This window comes from Muntiacus reevesi, chromosome 7 (genome assembly GCF_963930625.1).
Source record: "Muntiacus reevesi chromosome 7, mMunRee1.1, whole genome shotgun sequence".
NCBI classification, from domain to species: Eukaryota; Metazoa; Chordata; class Mammalia; order Artiodactyla; family Cervidae; genus Muntiacus; species Muntiacus reevesi.
Genome location: NC_089255.1, coordinates 34,767,397 through 34,775,854, shown reverse-complemented (window position 1 = coordinate 34,775,854; position 8,458 = coordinate 34,767,397).

Genomic DNA, 8,458 nt, shown 5'->3' with positions numbered 1-8,458 from the left:
GCAGCCCAGAAGTCAAGTGGTGGCCAGAGTTGAGTGTGCTGATGAGCACCTGGAACCGCAGCACCATAGCCAGGTGATTCCTGAAGCTCAGGTGTGAGTCTGCCACTAGCTATGGCCAGCCGGATTCTTATTTCCAAGAACAGCATGCCCTTTTACTTTTCTGAGAAATTTTAAGGACACTGAACGTGTGGAGTGCGTATTGCCTTCTGCAGGCTGATGAGGAAAAGACAACCACTCCTTCCCCATTCTGCTCCCACGGTGGCCAGAGCCCATCATGCAGGGTGACCTGTTAAGTCAGAACCCCTGGATTGTTTCTGGATGTTGAACTCTCTTCTCTCCCTTACTCTCTGACCTTCCTGGTGGGACTGTTCCTACCAGCTATACCAAGGTGAATTATTAGTAAAGGTTCCAAGTGAGTCCATCCAACCCAAAGCCTCCTTCCAACTGCTTCCTTGAATGCACTCAATTTCTTCTGTTGCAAATTAAACTTCTTTCTTCTTGCTTGGCTCTCAGTGAAGTAGGAAAACAGCCTGTCACTTTTTTCCATACTGAAGAATAAATATACTTGCAGCCCCTATTCAAATCCTCTCACCCTATCCTTCTCCAAACTAAACAGTGCCAGCTTCTTTAACCTGTCATCAATAAGTTCTATTTATTATCTGGATTTACACAGTGTCTTTTACCCTAGGAACTCAAAATGCTTTCAGATATAATTGAGCCTGATCTCCGTGGTGTCTGAGCCATTAAGAAACCATTAGTGTATTGCTATTGCAGGCAACTAAATGGCCCCCTAGTGGCCTGAAAGTGAGTATGCTTCTCTAAGAGCCTCTCTTGGACTAAAGGTGGGCAGAGTCAGAGAATCAAAGCAGCGTGGGGACAAAATAGGCCCCAAAGGTCCTCTTTTGTAAATACCCTAGAACCTTGCCCACAGCATCCTATGGAGCACCCTCCAGCATCAGCTAAAAGACCCTCCATGTTGGTGTACCTTATTGTCTGCTCCCTAAGGCAACCCTTTCAGGGTTTGGAAAGTTCTGACCAATTGTAGCAGCACCGACATCCACATCTTTATTATATGCTCGGCATTATGCTAGGGCTTCCCAGGTGGCTCAGTGGTAAAGAACCCACCTGCCAATGTAAGAGCCGCAGGAGACAGGTTCAATCCCTGGGTCAGGGAGATTCCCGGAAGGGGAAATGGCAACCCACTCCAGTATTCTTGCCTGGAAAATCCCCTGGACAGAGGAGTCTGGTGGGCTACAGTCCATGGGGTCCCAAAGAGTTCGATACAACTGACATGCATGCAGCCAGCACTATGCTAAGCACTTACATTCCTTGTCTCATCATTTGTCTCACAATAATCTATCAGGTAGTTATTATTTTTCTTCATTTTAGAGATGAATAAATTGCCTCCAAAAAAGTTCAACAACTTACCCAAAGTCTCATAACTAGAGAGAATTCAAACCTGAGTCTTTCTGACTCTAGGGCCTTAGATCCTGATCTCTGCTCTCCTCTGCCTCATAGGTAGAGCTGAAAGTTGTCTCTGTCATGGATGTTGGGAGTACCGCCCACGTCACCCTCAGAATCAAGGCACTCATTCCTCCAGCTGCTAGAGATGTTGACTTCTGATGGCTCACAGTTGCCACTGTCTCTGGGCATTGCCCGTAGGCATTGAAGGAAGCTGCATCTTTCTCTTGGCTCACATGACCAACAAACGGGGCTAAGTTGCAACAAACCTGGGAAGAGCGGGAGGAGGGCTCCATCTCCAAGATGCTGCAGAAGTAGCTGGTATGTATGATAGGAGCCAGGAGAGAATGTACAGGCTGAATCAAGGGGAGCTGAATACTATTAACAAGTTGAATGAGGGGGAGTTTATTGATTTAGGAGCACTCTCCTGTGAAATAGGATTTCATATCCTGACAAGGATTCTGGGAGACAGGCTACCAACTGAAATGGAAACACCAGAAGTATCATGGCAGAAGGTGGAAGGAGGATTCAAGAAACCCAGTGAAGTGGTCATGCTCTAGTGGATATTCTATGTAAGGCCAGAAACCCACTTCAGTTCTGCAGGAGGGCCCAGAGAATACTCTTGTTATCAGAACAAAGAGGAGTGCACTTACTGAGAAGCTGAGTTTTGGCTGTCCTCTGCAGGTCAGGGCTGACAGCAAGAGACCAAAACAGAACTGGCTCCCTAATAACAGTGGGGATGGCAGGACCACAAAATGATGGAAACCGGAGATTGGCACGCCACTGTAAGGGGCAGCAAGTTGGACTGGCAGTGGGGCGGGGGGGTCCTGATGGTAGAGTCATGCAGATGGTTAATAGGATGTAGTGTTACTGGGGCAAATTAGTGCGAAGAATTCCCTTTTCACATTTTTGCAAGTCTCTTAAATGTGGTTTTATAGACAACAGCTGGATTCTCATATCTTCTGTGGTTGGCTATTTTGGTTATATACGTTATTTTGGTTAACATGTGAAGAAAATCTGGCCTCACAAAGATATGTAGTTGGAAAAGGAGCATTTTAATACTCTTTTCAGCTAATTGTGAGTATTTTTCTTTGATACTACACCAAAACTCAACAAGTGGTATTTTCTTAAATGGTAGTTATAATGTAGAATATGAAACCCTTTCAGTGAACTTTTGTACTCAATCACATTAAAGTCGATTGCTCTGTCTTGTATTCTTTTATTTTTTCAGCATTCACCAGCTTTATTTTTATTTTAGAAGGTAATATATACTCTTGGTAAAAAAATATCTTGCATTCTGGATGACTTTTCTACCTGTGCATGATTTTGTTACATCCTTTGGTCATTTGGAAAATATTAGGTCATTGAATTATACAGATCTTTCATATATTGATACAATTCATTATATAATACTAAAAATCAAATTTGTTATTATCATCAAAAAAAGTTTTAAGTATTGGGAATCTGTCAACTTGATGATAGTGCATACAAGTTTCCTAAAATTCCAATTTTCATTTGAAAGCTCAAATTGTATCATTGGCAACAGATACTATCAGTTGTTTTCCTCAGAGTTACAGGCTTACTTGGCTTGAATTTGAGAAAATACCTGCCAAATAACCAAGTCCAATGACCATAGTTTGAAATTTCTGTCAGTTATTTTTTCCAAGTGAAAGTGATGTTTCATGAAAAACAAAAGGCTAGTTTAGCTTATTCTCAATTGTGCAAGTACTTTTTTTGAGAGAACCATTCTATTTCTGTGTGCAATACCGTACTCTATTTAATTACAGAGAAAATTAAAAAGACATGTATTTAAAGGTTATGATTTAATAAAATTTAACAAATTTCATTGTTTCATTAAGGACATTCTTAAGTAAAACTGACTATTTTCTTCTCTTCCTTACCTCCCTTTCCTTCCTCCCTGGCCACTACCAGAACAGTTTAGTCCCACTGCCTTGGTTTGATAAGGTGCCAGACATTTTATCCAACATGGCTTTTGCACCATCAGGGCAAATGTCAACACAGTTAAAAAGATAATGTCTTAGTATTATTACACAAATATTTTGACCATGTGAAATACCTGAAATGGTTTCAGGAACTCCCAGGGATCTACAGACCACACACAGAATTGCTGAGTTTTACAATGAAAAGAAATCAAGAATGAAAGGCCAGGAGACTGGTGATAGGTGCTCCAATGAAAAGTCACAATACCAGGCTTCCCCGGTGGCTCAGTGGTAAAGAATCCACCAGTCAAAGCAGGAGACACAGGTTGAATCCCTGATCCTGGAAGATCCCACGTGCCTTGGAGAATCTAAACCCATGCAACCACAACTACTGAGCCTGTGCTCTAGAGCCTGGGAGCTGCAACTACTGAGCCCACGGGCCTCAACTCCAGAAGCCCACGCACTGAGAGCCTGTGCTCCACGCCAAGGGAGGTGGCTGCAAAGAGAAGCCCACACATCACAATGAGAAAGTAGCCACAGCTCCACACAACTAGAGAAAAGTCTGCCCAGCAACCAAGAGCCAGCACAGCCAAAGTAAATAAATACAACTTAAATAAACCCATAAAAGGATTAGAAATATCAACTTAAAATTAAAAAAAAAAAAGACACAATAGCTTGTCTGGTTTCTAGACCTGACTCCATTTTCAAGTCCAAAACCCTTTGACTGAAGGAGAGACTGGGTCCCAGGAGGAAGGCTTCTGTAATACTGTGGCAATACAGTAATGATTGTTCTACTCCTTCCCCAAAGGGACCTATGGCTGTTTACTTGCGTAACTGTACAGGGGGGAAAGTGGAATAGCCAAACATTTTAAGGTCATACAGTGTCTGAGATCTGGAGACCTGAATTATCTTCATGGCTGCCTGGTAGAGCAGCCCTACATAAAAATATGTGCAGGCCCGCAGGCTGTAACAAATGGCTTGGATGAGTTGGTTAGAGGCCTAGAAAGAGAAACAATGGAAAACTGGGAACCAGAAGAAGCATGTGGATGTATCTATAGGAGTGGACACAAAGTGTGAAGACCCACACATTGTATATTAATGGGTACCAGAGAGGACACACCATGGAGGAGAGGCTAAACAGTCAAGTAGATATAATGGTTTGGCTAGTTGACATTAGTCAGTCTCTGTCACTGACCGCTTGTGCTGGCCCAATGGGTACTCAGATAAAGTGGCCATGTTGGCATAGATGGAGGCGACACATAGTGTATGGTGGCAGGGATAGGCCTAACAGGATGGGCTCCCATTCACCAAGGCTGACTTTTTATTGTTCCTGCCAAATCTCCAACCTGCCAACATCTGACAGCCAACCAGCTACTTGGTGATGAATTGACTACATTGTACCGGTTTTAATGTAGAAGGGTTGGTGATTTATCCCGACTTGAACTGGCATGTATTCTGAATTGTTTTCTCTTTCTTACTAAAGGCCTCAAGTAGCACTGCTCTCTGAGAGCTTAAAGAGTGTTTGATTCATAGACATGGGATCTCACTCAACATTACATCAGACCAAGAGTCCTACTTCACAGCAAAACAATGGGCACATAGTCACAGAAGCTTCTGGGTTTATCACATTCTTTGCTACCCATCTACTGGTGAAAAGAGCTGATAGAGTGAAGGAACAGTCTTTCAAAGGTGCAGCTGAAGCACCATTTTAGAGATGGTGGGACATCATGCTCCAGGATGAAGTATGCACCCTGTTTAATAATTATAATATGGACCAGCAGTAAGATACAGAAGCCTAAAAAACATGGGGTTGAAGTTGGAGCAGCTCCACTCACCATCACTCCCAATGATACTTTGGGAGAATTTATGGTTCCTATTCCTACAGTTCTAGGATCTCTGGGTTTAGAGAATCTAGTTCCTAGAGGTGGAACATTTCCATGAGGGCACAGAAAAAAAAACGCATGAACTTTAAGTGTGGCTGCTTCCCTCCTTTTAGTTTCCTTGTGTCAAGAGCCCAGCAGGTGAGAAAAAGGAGTCACTTCTTGCTGGGGGTGCTGGACCCTGATCCTTGGGAAGAGAATGGCTCCTGCTCTATCATGGGGCCAGGGAAGGATTTGTTCGGCACCCAGGTGATCCTCTAGTGTGTCTCTTGATACTCCTTTGCCCAATTTTGATAGGTTTGGCAGCGTGGCTTGAAAAGGCCATGGTGATTAGAAGCTCAGACTCCTGAGCCAGGGGGGCCACTTAGATCACGAGAGATACCAGCTGAAGAGAAAGAGAATCTAGAAGGGGTAATGGAGGGATGCTGGCTATCAGCCTGACACCAAGACAAGCTTCAGTAGTGAGGACTATAATTCATCCTACTTGCTTCCCTGTAAGTTTCCCAGAGGAAACAATCACCAGAATTCTGGAGTGACTCTTCCCAGGCAGAGGGTGCTTACCATATGATGCAAATATTTCTGAGCTGTGCAAAGGGGAATACTGTCCTGGTCGTTAGGGTGCACCACCCAGATCTTGCCTCTGGGACCAAGAAGCTTATCCCCAAGTTGATAGGAGTGTTGCTGCTGATGGCTCACAGCTGAGTCTCTCTCCTAGACATTTCCTTCAACTGCCAAAGTGAGCTGTCTTTCCTGACTTCATGAAGGATAATCTACCAGGTCATTGTTGCAGGAGGGCGTTCAACCTCAGTCGGGACCAACTCTGAAAGGTCCTCCCCACCTTCAAGCTCCCTGTGGACGAGTCCATGATTGTGACTGTATCCTTGATCGTTTTCTTCCTCTGCTCAATCTTGATTCCATCACTCCCTCAGATACGTTGTTTCTGAGAGCACTAAATAACTAAATAACTCCCAATAAACTTCCTACAAGCAAATCTTCATTTCATAATATTTCATGAGAAACCTGATCTAAGACAGTCACCTAAACCACCTAAAATTCCAATCTTTGGGACCCAAGTGAATAAGTCTCATCCATTTCAAGATGGACCTCACAATCATCTTCTATGCTATGGTTCCCTCCACCAGCCCTCACAGAGCGTTGGGTACATCCTACATCCTGGCCACCTCCCACCAAATGTCCCCCAGCTTGCTTTCCCCCATGATAAAGTCACCGATACTGAAGTTCTGGAGTACAGTCAATGTGGTCTGACATGCCAAGAATGAGGATGGGATTGAGTCTTCCTTGGTTTTAGAGCCCTGGCTACACATTGGAACCAAGGCTGAAGCTCTTTAGAAATCCAAACTCCTCACTTCCCCTTCCCCACCCACACATCCCAGGTCCTGATTCAGAAGGTCTGGGTGCAACAAGGAATAGGCAGTGTTTCCAGAGCTTCCCAGGCGATTCTGATTGATATCAAAATGGAGAGTCACTGGGCTCAGTATTCCACTTTAATTCAGCAGCCTGAGTCTGTCCGCTTTTTTGGCAGCCTTTTCATTTGACTCATATGGAACTGGCTGTCAGCGAAAACCCTCAGTTTTATTCACACATGCTTCTGCTAAGCCGCTACTTCCCCACCATGTCCTTGTACAGTCGGTGCCTTGGAGCCAAGCCCAGATCTCTCAGTTAAGCCCTGTTCATTTTACCTTGTGAGGTTCAGGCTATTGCTCCAGCAGGTTAGGATGTCTGGGGATCCTGAGTGTGTCTCTCAACACCTGCCCTGTCCTCACTGGCTTCCTGCTACTTGCAAAGTTGAAGGGCTGGTTCACTGTGGCTTTGCCCGGGTCCTGATAAAAAGATGGACCAAAAAAAAAAAAAAAAAAAAGATGGACCAGGATATGAGTAAGGATGGAACCAATCGATCAGTTCTGAGGGCATTCCTTATGCACAAGTCACCATGCCTGCCTGGAGAAGACTATGTCTAACTTATTTCCATCACACTTTTGAAAACAGGTCCATTTTCACAGACAGATAAACGGAGGCAGAGAAAATGAGAAATGTGTCCAAGAACAGCCTGTGGGAGGAAGAGGCAATCCTTTTCCTGCTGTTTTCAGCTCTCATCTCTAGGTTCGTCATCTCTCAGAGGAAAGTGACAAGGTTGGTCCTTCTGAATGGAAAGATTTTTAGAGCTGGAATGAATCTTGGAAATGATCAAAAGCTTAAAGATCAGAGAGATCAGGTAACTTGCCACGATCTCATAGCAAATCTTTTCCCCAGTTGAGATGGAAATCAATGTTTCTTGAGGATGGATCCAGGCTTCCCCTAGCTATACCTCCATGTAAGTTTGATCCAAAATGACACTTCAAAGGGAAACACACATGGGGACTGCTTCTTTTCCACTTTGAAGTCCCAGATGGTGTCTTCTATGATTCTAGGAGGGATTGGCATGGGAGGACAGGCAACATCTTCCTCCGGGGTCTCTGCAGAGAACTCTTGATCACCTGCTTTCTTCCCTAAGGGATTAGAAGCTCAGCACCTGCTACCCAGCCTTGTCCATGCCTGCATTCATACTCAGCTCTCAGCATGCCTTTGGTGGCTGGGTCCAGAGCCACAGCTGGACATACAGCCAGACTAATGGACAGCCCCTGGTCCTTACTCGCATGCCTGCCTCATCAGCCGTGCGGGCTGTGATGATGTGAAGGTGGTGGGAGGCTTGTGCTTGTCCATGATGTGAGCCCTTGTGCTTATGACGTCATGAGTACAGGCTGCTTGGCAGATAGTCTGCTTCAGAACTACAACTAGGAGCATCCCTAGCTCAATCTGCCCTGGGAAGGGTAGGATCCTACCTTGGGATCAGCCCCTGATCCACACAAACTGCCAAAAAAGAATCCAGAGAGCAAGTCAGTGCAGATGCTTGTGGAAAGGATAGCAATATATACTGAGGAGAAAGTAATGAGAAACTGATTTTCTCCTGTCTGTGTCTGCTAACAAGTAATATTATTAACAACAACAACAAAAAAATAATGATAATACTGTTGTGCTCATGTGCAGGCCCTGTATAAGTACTTTACACCCATTATATAATTTAATTCTTACAGAGTCCTGTGAGGCGTTATGATCCCCATTTTACAGGTGAGAAAGCTGAGGCACAGGAAGGTTAGATATCACAAGACAAACCAGCTA